Source organism: Glycine max, chromosome 1 (assembly GCF_000004515.6).
Source record: "Glycine max cultivar Williams 82 chromosome 1, Glycine_max_v4.0, whole genome shotgun sequence".
NCBI classification, from domain to species: Eukaryota; Viridiplantae; Streptophyta; class Magnoliopsida; order Fabales; family Fabaceae; genus Glycine; species Glycine max.
The window spans coordinates 6391618-6408331 of record NC_016088.4 but is presented as its reverse complement, the minus strand read 5'-3'; positions in this window follow the sequence as shown (position 1 = coordinate 6408331).

The following is a 16714-nucleotide window of genomic DNA, read 5'->3' as shown; positions in this document are numbered from 1 at the left end:
ATGGTATTGGTTTCCTCGAAGCTATGGGAGAGGTAGTCCATAAGAGTCTGAGCCTGATTAGTTGCCATTGCTCTTTCTCTCTATTCATGGATCTTTGCATGAAATTTTTGGATTAGCTTGTCAATATTAGGTTTGTATTGCAGTGATAGATTTTGGGACGTGGTTTGCATGCACTACAAAACAGAGGAAAAGATCAAGTGCAAAGAGATAAAAGAATAAATTAAAAAAAAGATAGCAGAAAAGTAAATAAATAATAAAATAATTTCTATAAACAAAACTATTTTGTTTAACAAAGTTAAACTAGTTGGAAATTCTGCAACTAGTCCCCGACAACGGCGCCAGAAATTTGATGCATAAAAATATGTTCACACTAGGGCAAATGTGCCCTATGTAAAAGTTTGGATATCAAACCGAAAGGACCGATTGTATTCCCAATTAGTCAAGTTTGTTAAACTAATAGTTGAGGTGATTAAAAAGAGGATTTAAATATTTTTATGGTTTTAGTTTTTAGAAGAAAACAAATAAGCTAATGCAAAGAGAGGTTTAAGTGATGATAAGTGTGACCAGGGGTAATGATTCATTAATTAGTACCAATTTTCCCCTACTCTCAATCACAATGAATTTTTTTTCTCAATTAATTACTCATTTCCAAAATCAACCAAAGCCTATGATCAGGGTCAGAGAATGTTTTTTGCCTTATATCAATACCCCAATGATCATGAATCTATTAATTTAAGTCAAATGATATAATCAATTCTAAGGATGATAAATTAAATATTAACTAATATCTTAGAGATTACTCAAATAGTTTAATCATGCAATTGGGTGTAAAACATTCTCTACCTAGATTTACCAATTACATGTAGATGATCACTACTATGCAATCGATTAAGTATTAAAATGGTTGGTTTCATATAAATAATAAAGATAAGAAAGATAATTAATTAAGATAAAACATTGAGGAGTTTCATTAAGAATATGGAGAAAGGTAAAATTGGATAGTTACATCATAATCCCCGGACTAGGGGGACTAGTCGTTGTTGATCAAAGCAAAACTGGAGATCCTATACAAAATAGACATAGACATACCAATAAGGCAGGAACGCTGATCAAGATAGGCCTCACTGTGTTGTCTATACTTCATTGCTCTCAAAAGCCCTCAAGGTTTTCTCAAATTTGTAAAATGATAAAAGTGAACAAAAGATTGCTTTTACAAAGTTTAAAGACCTATGTAACACCCTATTTCTCATAAAACAAATAAAAAGATTTTTATTTAAAATAGATTTTTATTTAAAAATTAATTGAGTTTTTAGAAATTAAATCAATGTGAGAAAAAAAATTGTTAATTAAAATAAAGGTTTCATAGTATTAGAAAATAAATAGAGTAAAATGATGTTTTAGAAAATAAATGGATGTTTTAATTGGTTATTTATTTAATGAAATAGTAAAATAGAGTTCCTTTATATAAAATAATAAAATAAAGAAAAATAGAGTGAATAATAAACTTAGAGTACAGTAGCTATAGATAGAGATATATTAGGTTAGTTTTTACATTTACGATATGTTTCTACTTTCTCTTCTTCCCAAATTTGTTCTCCCTTCTTCCTCTCCCATAACCCTCTTTTTTTCGGATACACTCAAATTTGTTCCAGTAAAACTACAATCCCGTACTTATTAACTGTTGAATCGTTCTGAAATTTGGACACCAGTTGTGGAATTCATTTTTGTACATTTCGACAGTTGGTATTTACAAAATAATGGCTGTAGAGAGAGAAATACCCTTGCATGGAGACAGTGAAATTGACGTTTCAATCCCTTCTAGTTCTCTCTAATGCTTGAAAACTCTAGTAGAGCAACCAAAGGAAAAACTTGAGAATCTTAGGTAACTGCTAGAAACTTTGCTATCGCTGTTGGACTACACACGTGAGCACGCTTAAAGGTAAGGGATGAGTTTCTCGCAATTGGGGTTAGAGTGAACATATGTAGGGATCCTTAGAGGATCAAATTGGGGTTAATTTTGGGGTGTTTTATGCATTTTAATTTTGCCTATACAATGATAACTATGAATTTCTCATGTTTGACGGGTCAATTGATGTCGTGATGCGAATACGATGGTTTAATTGAGTGTTTGGCTTTGAATGTTAGAAACCTAGAAATTTGGAAATTCTTGATTCTTGTATGTTTTCTTGAAATTGATTGAAGGGTTTTGTTCCCCATGATGTGATCACATGTTCTATGCTATTAACCGAATGAATAAGTGAATGATTATATGCCTTAAATGTTGGAAGTTTGCTATTGTATGATATGTGTGTGTGTGTGTGTGTGAGAGAGAGAGAGAGAGAGAAGGTATGATGAGACATATGTTATGAACAAGTGTGGAATTAATACGTTCCTTAATGTGATTATACATGTTATTGTGAAGTGTAAAGTGATGACATTAAGTTGCAAGCTATGAACTGTACAATCACACAATTGTAAGAACCTCTAAGGGTGACGAGTTTTTGCGCGATTAGTATTATGATGGCATCCACCGTGGGAACCCGACAAGTTGATTCACTTTGAAGCGAGCACTTGATGGAAGCTTGCTTGTGGGGCTTCTATGGAGGCTGGATCTTTGAGCTTCAATGAGGTCCTTCAGTGGTGATTTTTCACCATGGAGATGCAACGGAAGACAAAGGAGAAGAGGTGAGAGGAGGCGCTATCCACTAGGGAATAAGCCATGGAAGAAGGAGCTTCACCACCAAGATGAGCCTTGGCTAAGAAGCTTGGAGAGGATGCTTCAATGGAGAAAAAGAAAGAGGGAGAGAAAGAGAGACGGGGGGGGGGGGGGGGGGAGCACGAAATTGAAGGAAGAAAAAGGGAGAGAAGTTGAACTTTGAGTGATGCAATCCTACCCTGCTAGGGCATTGGATAGAAGACTCCAAGTAGATTAGGCCAGAGATCCAAGGGAAGGCCCTAGGGTTCTCATGAGCCTTAGGGTAGATTTCGAGTCCATGGGCTAAGTATGAGCTCGCTTATCTTTGTAAATATTAGAATAAGTTTTTGCTTCGTTTGGGCCTTGTATTTTGGCCATTCTAGTAGTATAGGATTTTAGCCTTGTATTTCGAGGCATTTTGAGTGAGTAGTCTTTGTAGTAGGGATTTGTTTTTGTATTTTCATGTATTTTGTCATGGGGGTGAGCTTAGCTATTATAGGAGGTGTGTAGTTAAGCTCTAGCTTCTCATCTCAAGGAGGTGAGCTTAACTATTAGAGAGGTATGTGTAGCTAAGCTCTAGCTTCTTTAGGAATCTTCTTAAGGAAGCTTCTCAAGGAGGTGAGCTTAGTTATGAGAGGGGTGTGTGTAGCTAAGCTCTAGCTTCTCAAGGAAGTTTTCTCAAGAAGCTTCTCAAGGAAGTTTCTCAAGAAAGCTTCTCAAGGAAGCTACCTAGTCTATAAATAGAAGCATGTGTAACACTTGTTGTAACTTTGATGAATGAGAGTCTTGTGAGACACAACTCAAAGTTCAACTTCTCTCCCTTTTTCTTCCTTCAATTTCGTGCTCCCCCTCTCTCTTTCTCTCCTCTTTCTTTTCCTTCATTGAAGATCCTCTCCAAGCTTCTTATCCAAGCTCATCTTAGTGGGAAGCTCCTTCTTCCATGGCTTATTCCCTAGTGGATGGCGCCTCCTCTCACCTCTTCTCCTTTGTCTTCCGCTGCATCTCCATGGTGAAAATCACCACTGAAGGACCTCATTGAAGCTCAAAGATCCAGCCTCCATAGAAGCCCCACAAGCAAGCTTCCATCAAGTGGTAATCAGAGCACAAGAGCTTCAAGTAGGTGCTCCTTAAACCTCCATTAATTTTTTGCTTTACCTTCTCTTCCATTGTTGTTTCTTCATTTTTTCTCCATGTATCTCCTCACATGTCTTGTACTAAATGTTTTTAACATGATTCTTTAGAGTTTCCACCGATTAAACTTGCTATAGAAGCTAGATTTGATTTTCTATGGTTCAAATAACCATGAATTGTGTTGAGTTTAGATTCCTTTGAGTTTTGTCTTGTTATTTTTTGTGGCTGAAACCTAAACCATAAAATTCTTACAAAAATATTAAAGTAGAAGAAAACCTCAAAAATCTAGAGTGACTTGTTCACCTATTGTAGTTTTGTCATAGAAGTCATGTCTAGTCATGAAACTTGTCACATATGATTTCTTATGTTGTGCTGAATTTTATTTTCTTGTTTCTTTGTCTAACTCATTTGTTCATGAGTGTATGAAATTCTCTTAGCCTATTATTTGATTTGAGTCAAATCTTTCATGTTAATTAGTCCTTAACATATTCATGCAAAATTCTTAGAGAGTCTTTGATTGTGAACCTTTTCTTGAACTTTTAGGTTTCCTTATGATTGTGTCTATTGTGAATTTGAGTTTTGATGATTGAATTGCTGGCTGAAATGTTGATCCTAAGTGAATATTGAACTCCTAAAACTGTGGTAAACAATCCTAGTGAGTTCAACATACATAGGAAGGTTGAAAGTAAGCCCAAGCAATAATATACCATGCTTAAAAAAAATCGCTGGTGCTGGCAGCTTGGACATACAAAGTTGTAAAAATTACTGAGAATTGGTTACTTTGAATTTTGAGCTGAAATTTTTACTTAATTTCTAGACATCTGGAAAAAAAGTTATAAAAAAAGAACCAAGTGATTTGGATAAAAGGAAAAAATACTAAAAATCACACATGTTGGCAGAAAAATCAGTATCCAGGAAAAAAAAAGTGAAAGGGAAGTGTGCTTGTTGTTTTGGCTAAAAATTATTCTATAATTGGTGCCTATGTTATACCAATCTTAGTTCCGAAATTTCAATTGAAAATTATGTGAAAACAAGTGCCAAAGCTAGAGGTTTGTTGAGTCTTTTTTTTAGTTTTTTTACTCTACTCTAGAGTCATTCTAAGTTTCTTTTGAGTCCTAGCTTGCTTCTATGTCCTTTTCATTGCTTTAATTGTTGAATAATCCTTGAAAAATTGTCTTGTTAAAACTCCATTTGTTTAGCTTTCATTTCATTTTTTTTGTCTTTGGTTATTGCTTGCTCTTTGTTTCCTTGTTTGTGAGTTGCCATATAGGGAATTGGAAAGGAGGATTGGTGCCATCCCTTGAAGAATTTGAGTCAAGAAGCAAGGGGCCAACCACCTTAAGAGCTATTGGACAAGAAGCACTCCAAATTGAGTGAATCACCAAAGAGAGAACAACCACCAAAATTGAGGACCTTTTTGTAATTTTGTAATTGACAATTTACTTACTTTCATTGCTTTCAAATTTTGTAACAAAAAGGTCTTTCATTGGAAGTAAGTTGGGAGTCTCCAATAGGTCACCCTACTTCCATTTGTGTGTAATAATTTTAGGCAATTTTCCCTTAGGATTGTGAGTGTTTTTTTTGGGAACCTTAAATGTGGTTATCCAAACACTCTTAAGATTTGCCTAGTTTACATTTCTTGCTTACTTTCATAGCTTATTTCCTTTACCTTCCATTTTCAAACCGCCTAGATAGCTTGCATTTTACCAATTAGTTTTTACCTTATCTTTCACACCTCTTTTAGTGTTTATTTTGGCTAGTTTCAACCATAGTTTCTTTAACCTTTTGTTTTCAAACCTCGAACAAGAAAGAACCAAAACTTAGAAACCAACATGAGTCATCATTCAACTAGTGTTAATGATAAGGGTATTAGTCATAAGGACCCTCTATCTAGAATCTTAGATGAGTTGAGTTCTCTCAAGTTATGGAAAGAAAAACAAGAGAGAAAAGAAAAAGGAAAAAAAGAGTGGAAGAAATAAGTCAAGATGAAAGAGAGGAAATAAGAGAGGAAGAAAGAAGAAAAATAATAAAAGAAATGAAAAGAGAAAAACATGCCTCCTATAGTAGTCATAACTCTTGCAAGAGCCTAAGTGAAGAACTTCGTGACTATTACGAAGGAAGGCATAGGTCACATCTTAGACCTCACTCCCATAGAAGATAAAAGGAAAGAAAGGCTCAAGAGGCTAACATTAACCTCCCATACTTCCATGGGAAGGACAATGTAGAGGCTAACTTAGTTTGGGAAATAAGGGTAGAGCAACAACTTAAAAAGAATTCTACATCAAAATCTTATGGCTCTCACTCTTATCCAAAGAAATACCAAGGTCAAGGCATCTTAGGGGTGACATCTTCTAAGCCCAAAGATGATAAGGGGAAGACAATAGAAAAGCAAGCCCCTAAGGCAAGTATGCAAGAGAAAACTAGCTCTATAAAGTGCTTTAAATGTCTTGGAAGAGGACACATTACTTCTCAATGCCCCACCACAAAAACCATGATTATGAGGAGCCAAGACATTTATAGTAGCCAAGATAAGGCTACTACTTCACCTTCCTCTAGTGAAAGTGAAAAAGCAAAAGGGGAAGAATCTAGTGAAGAAATCTACCCCCAAGAAGAAGGACAACCATTAGTGGTTAAAGAGAAGTGTAAGGAGGTAAGTGTCTCCTTCAAGAGGTTAGCTAAGAAGGAAACTCATTTTACAATAAAGACAAACATTAAAGAAACTTTCCCTCTTAGACAACCTCCATATTTTCTCTTTTGTAAAAAGATACTTGCTAGCATTGTCACACCTCTTGGGCTTGAGTTTATTCCTCAAGTAAAAAAGTTGTTGGATGAGGGTTTGGTTGGCAAGAGCTTAAATCCTTGTGCTTTGTTGGTGCCCAAAATAGGTATTATTAGGCACCAAGTCCCTAAAATAGGTGGTATGATGAATGTTTTGAGTGGTGCAACCCTCTTTTGTAAAATCACTCGTGCACCTAACATCTTCATGGTGTGTGTACATAGGGACCAATTAGGTAGGTTTGTTCTTATTTTTAGTTTCAATACAAACTTAGGTACTCATATGGGACACCTTAGGTTTGTCATACTTTTTGGTAGGAATAATCAATATGAAAATACAGAAAAAGGTATGTTTTATTGCATTACTTTTCTTAATTTTTCAAATAGTGATCAAGGGGTTCCCATGAACCCTAAGAGAATAATGGTCATTCCTGAGTGGCCCACTCCACCAAGTATAAGAAAAATTTGGGGCTTCCATGACTTAACAAACTTTTACAAAAGGTTTGTCTCATATTTTTCTATACTTGTAGCACTACTCATTGAGTTGGTGAGAAACCATGTTCCTTCATGGGAAGATGCCCAGGAAATGGGTTTTCAGACCTTACCTTACTTCAACATACCAAACACCACTAATGCATATGTTTTTATTCTTTTTACAGGTGTTGAGGGAAGGAGCCCAGAGTATGAAGAACCTCAAGATTTGAGGTCAAATTTTTTTCAAGGTGGAGGGAATGATGCAATCCTACCCTGCAAGGGCATTTGATAGAAGACTCCAAGTAGATTGGGCCAAAGATCCAAGGGAAGGCCCTAGGGTTCTCATGAGCCTTTGGGTAGATTTCGAGCCCATGGGCTAAGTATGAGCCCACTTATCTTTGTAAATATTAGAATAGGTTTTTCCTTTGTTTGGACCTTGTATTTTGGCCATTCTAGTAGTATAGGATTTTAGCCTTGTATTTCGAGGCATTTTGAGTAGTCTTTGTAGTAGGGATTTTTTTTGTATTTTCATGTATTTTGTCATGGGGGTGAGCTTAGCTATTATAGGGGGTGTGTAGCTAAGCTCTAGCTTCTCATCTCAAGGAGGTGAGCTTAGCTATTAGAGAGGTATGTGTAGCTAAGCTCTAGCTTCTTTAGGAATTTTCTTAAGGAAGCTTCTCAAGAAGGTGAGCTTAGTTATGAGAGGGGTGTGTGTAGCTAAGCTCTAGCTTCTCAAGGAAGTTTTCTCAAGAAAGCTTCTCAAGGAAGTTACCTAGTCTATAAATAGAAGCATGTGTAACACTTGTTGTAACTTTGATGAATAAGAGTCTTGTGAGACACAACTTAAAGTTCAACTTCTCTCCCTTTTTTCTTCCTTCAATTTCGTGCTCCCCCCTCTCTCTTTCTCTCCTTCTTTATTTTCCTCCATTGAAGCATCCTCTACAAGCTTCTTATCCAAGGCTCATCTTGGTGGTGAAGCTCCTTCTTCCATGGCTTATTCCCTAGTGGATGGCGCCTCCTCTCACCTCTTCTCCTTTGTCTTCTGCTGAATCTCCATGGTGGAAAATCACCATTGAAGGACCTCATTGAAGCTCCAAGATCCAGCCTCCATAGAAGCCCCACAAGAAAGCTTCCATCACGCGACGAGTTAAAATAATTTTGAAAATAATTGAGTAGTTGTGTGTATTGCATAGTTCATAGGTAAAGTCTGTGTTTGTGCCATGTATATATTAATAATGTGTGATGTGTATATGATTCAGGAGGTGTGATAACATGTTACTTTGGGATTATAACATCGTGATTAAGATTGTGTGTATGTGATAAGTTAAGTATGTGTTAAATTGTGAGATCACACGTGTATTGAGATGTTGTGTGCATTGAGTTGTGAGCTATAAACTATACAATCACATAATTGTAAGACCCTTTAAGGGTGACAAGTATTGTGATGGGATCCACTATAGGAACCTGATGAGTTTAATCACTTTGAGGCACGACGAGTTAAAATTGTTTTGAGAATAATTGAGGAGCCGTGTGTTTTGCATAATTTATAGGTAGAGTTTGCATTTTAAAATATTTTCTTGGTTGGACCTGAATTAAGAGGGAGAGGCTTTGACTAACTCTTTGGAGTCTAGGCCTTAGGGGTAAATACACTCAGTTTGAGTGCTCCTTGAAGCCCATGTCGATCCCACATGGTTGGAGCATTCTCGCAAGATAGTGTGACCCTGACTGATCTCCCTATGATTTTACCTAGTGAAAGTGACCTAACTTACCAGGGTGTGGTTTGTCTTGTCATGTACTCCTAGGCACCCAACGAGGTTTTCACTAACATCGTACCACATTGTATATTGGATTGAGTCTTAGTGTATCTGCTGCATAATGTCTGTGCAATGATCATTGTAACTTGCTACATGATGGTGGGTAATGAATTGTGTGAGTGTGAGATGTTGTGTTGTACTTGAGATTTGTTGTTTTGAACACGTGATTAATGTGAAGGTGTGGAATGTGATTTTTTGATTAAATCCTTGGGACAAATGATGCTACACAATGAGTGGTAAAATGATGTAACTCACTCCCCATGTGTTGTTTGTGTTTGGATCCTGTGATAATCTCAAACCTTGTGTTTGTGGGAGCAGATGGCTAGGTGAATTGCTTTAAGGAACCTCGTGTTGGAGGACGTCGGGACACAATACTCTGATAGGATGTGATATTGGGGCATGAGTTTCTGTATGATGTTCCAAACATGTCATTTTACTTTATTTTATTCTGCTACTTAACTTGAGTTCTTTTGTAAACTTAAACGGCCTTGTTTTGAGTCAAAAATGTTTTCATACCCTTAATTGATAAGATTTTAATTTCGTGATTAACGTGAATGCGAACCTTTTACCCACGGGAGCTCCTTTATGTTTCTTGAATAAAATCATTTTATGTAATTTCACATTTTCATGTATTTTATTATATAACTATATATATCGGGGTAGAAGGTGTCACAACCTATATATAGCTTCCTAAAGATATCAGTCTGAAAAGGCACATTGCGACTGTGGTCAGAAGTGACACTGAAGCTCTAGGGCATTGTGGATTGACTAGACCCTCATGAATTGACCACTACCGTGGTGAGTTTACCATGACTATTGTCGGATTGCTGATGTTGTTCTGAAGGGTTGTTATCATCTTATTATGGTTGTGCTGCTTACCACGACCATAGTAAATGTACCACGGTTGTGATCAAGTGTAGAGTTTTCAAATCTATATAAAATCATGCAATTTTTAACTCTTTCACTCAATTGAACGGTTGTACTTTTGCAATACAAAACTAGTGCCCAAACGTGAGTTCGAAAGGAAAATGCATGAAAAATGACACAAAAACTCACACAAAATATTAATTAAAAAGTGTCTCATTAGTTTTCCCAAACTTAACCACAAATCCTTCAAATCCACTTCTTTGTTTCCACAAAAAAGGATCACTACCAATCCTCTTGATATGCCAAAAAGTGAAAAAAGAAAAGGAAAAACACCCATATCTCTTGAAAGATCACCTTTTCTACAACCATCACCAAAAAATACAAAAATAGCTTCCTTAAAAACTTCATCAGAAACTCATCAACGCTTATTAATAATCAATGATAATAGCCCTCATTTCATTTCAACTTCATTAGAAGAATCTTTTGACTTATCATCAAAGAAAAAGTATGCAGACCTAACAAAAACTCTCATGGCTACCAATTCTGGAGAATCTTTAAAAGAAGATTCAGATACCAAGCTTCATGCCCATGAAACCAAAACACCTAATCCCACAAACTCTCCATTATTCTCCATTGATAATATCCCTTCATCCCAATGGAGGAAAATATTTTTGGATTTGAAAGCCTGGTTAGATGCAAAGATGGTAGATATTAGTGCTATTCAATACAAAATTTGTGCTCATATGACAGGAATTTTAAAAGAATGGTATGTCAGTTTTGGAACAGTTAACCAGGAAAGTCTCCATAAAGTTTCTATAAATTAATTCATAGAAGCATTACAGATCCACTTTCTAGGAGATCAAACTTTCCTTGACCAAGAAGCCAGAAGAGAATATTTTGAGATGTAGTCTTAGAGATCTAGAACACCATTATCAATGTATGTCTTAGAGATTGTACCATTTGAATGATGTAAATGATCCTAGACTCAAAAAACTTATATGAGTTCTGTCCTAGAAGAATTGCAAGATGAAATGTGGAGAATTCTTCAACAAATGAATAAAGAAATTCTCCAACTGACTGCAGGAGAAATCTATCTAATAAGCATCACCACCTTAGAAAAAATTTGTAGCCAACAAAAAATATTTAGCAAGATGATAAATGATCAAAAGAAATATAAAAAGGCCTACAAAAAAGGATTCTAGAAAATCAAATGTAAAGATGGAAATTATCACTACAAAAAAAAAACTCTTGCAAGAAGATGCAAAAAAAAATTCCAAGAAAAAGAAAAAGAATGGCTTTATGTTTTTCAAGAAGAAAGCCTTCAGAGGAAAAGGAAACAATAAAAGGTGTTTCATTTATAGAAAGAAAGGACATTTTTCAAAAAGTTGTCCAAATAAAAGGGAAAAGGCAGCAAAATTAATAAACTCTTTCATGCTAGCAACAAATGAAGATGTAGAGTTTCTTTATGATGAAAAAGAAAGTCCTAATGAAACTATAACATTTGGTCTTCTAGATTCAAAAGAAAGTCTTAGCACAAAATCAGAATCAGAACATTTTCCCGTTCTAAAGATTCAAGAAACAAACTTTGAGCATCCCGAATCACCTCCATTACCAAATGTAGAAATGTTCATCTTACCATCCAAGTACCATGTTCCTATAAGGGTTATTGCCTTTATAGATACTAGTTCCCAGCATACCATGTTAACCCTGTTATTCTCCCAACAGAAATATGGACATCAACTGTCCATAAATTAAAAGCTAGCTGATGAAAAAAATATTCCAAACAAACTTAATGACTAAGTACAAGATTGGGATTAAATTTTTTCTAAACTACACAATTTGGACAAAATTCGTTGGAAGTGATTTACATGGCAAAGAGATTCTCATTGGAAGAGATGTTCTCGTTCAAAATCCCAAATTACAAATCCTAGCAAATGATCTTTGATTTCAAAAGAGAATTTAAATAATTTTGCTTAATCCCAAATCTTTTCTCACTAGCAGAAGTTCCCCTAGGATATGAAGAAAACATAAATAAACTAATGAAGCTCTATTCAGACATCCATGATCTCTTTCGACATCCAAAACCATTATGGGAAAGAGAAGAGTTCTTTGTTCAATTATCATTCAATATGAATGAAGATATAAACCCAGCCAAGGCTAATCACCATAGGATGTCACCTTCAAAATACAAGGTGGCTCAAGAAGAATGCTAACAACTCTTTTGAATCAAGGCCTTATTGAACCCACAAAATTTGATTAGGCATGCACTGCATTTTATATAAACAAAAGGTCTAAACAAATCAAACAAAAGAAAAGACTTGTCATTGATTATAAACCTCTCAGCTTGTTTATCAAAGATGATAAGTTTCCTTTTTCCAAATATTTATTCTCTTCATTCTTACATCAAGGATACATATTACTTCTCAATGTTCAATTTGAAGTTAGGATTTTGGTAGCTAGGACTTGATCCAAAGGACAAGCCAAAAAATGGATTTCGCATTCCAAATTCTCATTACCAACGGATTGTTCTTCCCTTTGGACTCAAAGTTTCTCCATCATTGTTTCAAAAGGCTATGGTTTGAATAGTTGAACATATTATTCATAGTGCATTAGTCTACATTGATAACATTCTTCTCTTGTTCCAACTTTAGCTTTTTCTTAAAGAGAGCATGACACCATATTGGTTATAGATATCATAGAATTCTATGACTGATACCATTGAAATGGGAGCCCTATATGTTATTAACACTATCATCAAGATTTTAACAATCTAGTTGTTCGGCTTTCAACATATAGCCTACTTCTCAAGACCAGTTACTCCTCTTATTGATAGTATCAATAACAATAGGGACCAAAACAATGGATCATTAGGTCATATATATTTTTGACACACAAGATCCTCAATAAGAGGCGAGTGTAGAGCATACTCTATATCTCTGATAGTCATTTCTCTACTTCTTTCTTAGAAGGTACAAGACATAATTAAACCAATGAGGCTTTCAGGAAGAAGAAATAGGACGTTAGAAACTAATAGTTTTTTATAAAAGCACAAGTTTTATTTTTTTTCTCTTGTCTTACAACTGAACTCAAACATCCCTTCTATAAGAAAAGGATACAAATGACTCTATTGAAATTCTAAGTCTGTCGACACTCTAAAACCACATGCTTATTTTGAAAAGTAAAAGTACAAACAACTGACTCAAACTTTAGATAGACTTTAGTACAAATAACTAACATTTGCACATGCTTATTTTAAAAAAAGTAGAAGTATAGAAATTGCTCTCTTCATAGGGATATAAACGACAAGGTCACCACTTATGCTTGATGGGTTCATGACTCAAAGATAAGCTGGGATCATTTGGTTCTGAATCATATTTTGTGATTGGAAAGAGTGTCGCGTATTCTTCAGATGGGTCTAGAGAATCTTGCATTATTGTGTCAGTGAAGTCAAGTTCATCATTCATCATTATTTGTCATGTTTTCTAGCACCTTCTAGTTGTGCTTGTTTTGCTTGACTTACATTGATTGGTGGACAGACTTAGCTTCTTGATTATAATATCTTTCTTCATATGGATCAGGAAGAGAGATGACATCAAGTGACCTAAGACTAGCAGAAGAAGAATTCCTAGTAATGACTTCTAAAAAGGTTCCATTTATTCTATGAAGTTCAATCATCAATTAAATTTGATAGAAATGAGGCTCATCTTCTTCGATAAAAATCTTTAGATGAGAAAATGTTGACCATATTCGAACGTGATTTTGTGTCCAAAGCATTCCTATATGAGAATTTTTGAAGTGAAGACATTGTATTATGGCTAATGTAGCATATTCATTTTTTCTTTTCAGAGATGGCTTGAAGTTTGATTCTCTCATGTTCATGTTCAATGTCTTTTTCCTTGATTGAAACTGGTTAATACCAGCTTAACAATTCCTATAATAATGAATTTTTATTCCTTGAAAAATTTAAGAAACTCATCATCTTTGTTGTTGGGAAGATTATTGGATAATTATGGAGTAAAGAAAAACACCATAACCATCATAAATCTTCTTTAAGAAATTTTTTTCCCATTAAAAGAGCAAAAATGTTCAAAAAAGGAGTGTCGGGATTGAACCAGTTTTATTTGGGAATTATTTGGTGCTTTTGGAGGGAAAGTGCTAGATAGGAAAACATGTGTTGTCTTGCAAACTACTGAAGAGTATCATGGGTTATCATGAACTCATATGTTATTTCTAGAGGAAAGGTTTTTTTTTTTTCTAGAGGTTGAAGAAAATAGTGCATTTTGCATCAAATGAAAGGATATGAATAAGAGGTATAAATGACATGGACAATTTTGTCAGGTGGTTTTGGATGAGAAAGATAGTCAGGGAGGATATTCTAGTTTCCTTTAATATGTGTAATTGTAAAGTCATATCTAGAAAATCATTCCTTAAGTTTTAGAATTTGAGCACTAGGAGGAACTTTGTTTTTGAACTCAAGCATTTTTGGAAAATGATGAGTTATAAAGATGAATTTCAAAGTGATATTCTCTGAGATGGAAATCAAATTTATGAATTTCATATTTAACTGTCAATGTTTCTTTGAAAAGTGTATGATAGTGGAGTTATGAGTCTTTAAATGCTCCTTGAACTTCTTATAGTAGGATAGCACTCTAATAATGATCATTGACATCTGTCTAAAGGATTCTTTTCCCATCTCTTGGTATTTTTAATGGAGGAAGATTTTGAGCTACTTTCTTTAAGAACTTAATTGCTTCAATCTACTATTTACCCCATGGTGGTAGACTTTTTCTCAACAATTATGAAAGTTTGGAGGTGTATCTGGATATATTAGGAATAAAATTCCTAACATAATTTATCATACCAAGGAATTGTTGAATCTACTTCATTGTCATGTTTTCATCAGGAAATTATGGGAGATTTTCAACAATGTGTGGTTGTGAAACATATTGTCTGCGGGAAAAATGCTTATTGATGTGAAAATATTATTCAAATGGATAGACCATTATAGGTCTTACCATATGTCATTCATGTTATAAATTAAGTTTGTATCTCATTTGTACCAAAATTATAGTGGTTGACCATTCAATGATTTAATTATTTATTTTTAACTATCTATATATTTGAACCGATATGATAATATGAAATAAATGAAAAGACAATTTATAGGTCTTAACACATGTCATTCATTATGTAAAAAAAAAGCATGTCATTCATGCCATAAATTATGTTTGTCCCTTATCCTTGCCTAAATTATGGCAGGTTACCTTTTAATAATTTTTTTTAACTATTTATGTGAATTGATATGCTAATATTATTTAAATGAATAGACCATTATAGGTCTTATCATATGTAATTCATGTTTTAAATTATGTTTGTATCTCATTCATATTGAAATTATAATGGTTTACCTTTCATTAATTATTTTTTTTTAATTATCCAGGTGAACCAATATGATAATATGATTTAGATGAAAATGCAATTTATAGGTCTTATCATATTTCATTCATGCCTTAAAATTATGTTTGTCTCACCTTTAAATTATTTTTATTTTTCTTTTCAATATGTGTGGATATGGGTAAACATAATTTAAGAGTGGTAATATGGTACAAATTTTTTCACCCCATGACATTCATGCCACAATCATGTGTGTTCCACCTATTTAGTCATTATAAGAAATTCATGTTATGACTATGTACTAATATTGAACTTTTAATTGACAGATTGCATGTAAGCTTCACAATTCGATATTCATGTTGCAACTATGCATGACATGTCAATATCACTTAATGATTTATATGTATGCTTAGCTACATTGCAATCATGCTATAGGTATGCGTCTTACTTTTTTATTGTTTTTAACTTTTAAAATATTCGTGAAACTAAGATGATAATTTCAATTGATGGATTGCATGTAAGCTTCACCTGATAACAATCATGTCCCAACTATGCATGACACATCAGTATCATTTATGATCTATACGTATGCTTAGTCGCATGACATTCATGCCACAAGTATGTATCTTACCTTTTTCTTATTTCTAACTTTTAAATTGTTCATGAAACTAATATGTAATTTTCAATTGATGGTCTGTGTGTAAGTTTTACCATATGGAAATCATGTCGCAACTATGCATAACCTGTCACTATCATTTAATTACTTATATGTATGCTTAGCCACATGGGATTCATGCTACAAGTATGTATCTTGCCTTTTGATTATTTTTTTAATTTTTAAAATTTTCATAAAACTAATATGACAGTTTCAATTGATGGATTGCATGTAAGCTTCACCACATGGCAATCATGCCGCAACTATGCATGACACGAAAAAATTAATATTTAATGATTTATACGTATGCTTAGCTACATGGGATTCATGCCGCAAGTATGTATCCTGCCTTGTAATTATTTTTACCTTTTAAGATATTCCTAAATGCAAGTAGAAGTTGAATGGGTCACCATACAATTAAAGCAGCACCCCTAGTCATCCACACAAATTTTATAAAAAGGCCTACATCTTCTACTCCCTTTAGAAACCATTGTTTTGGGAGGATTCTCGTTTTAGTACTGTTATGCTAAACAATTTGTTTCCTTGGTAATTTGTTAGCACAATGGTTGTAAAGAATAGTTTTGCAGTGATGTAACATTTGTTATTAACCTGCTAATTTATTCTTGGTATTTAGTTTTCCACCATGTACTAGTGAAGAAAATAAAAGAATTGATGGAAGGGTACAACATTTTCGGCTTTTCACATGTAAAACATGAGAATTCAGATTTTCTTTATTTTTTATTTTGTTTATATTTACATTTAATTTTCCCTTACTTTTATTCTCTACAAGGGTGCTAATCATTGCTCCAATAGAAAACATTTGATTTTTGCAAAATTTTCAAATAAATATTTGGTGGCTTAAACAAAGTGGGAATGCTAATGAGTTACTCAATTACATTATTAATCTCA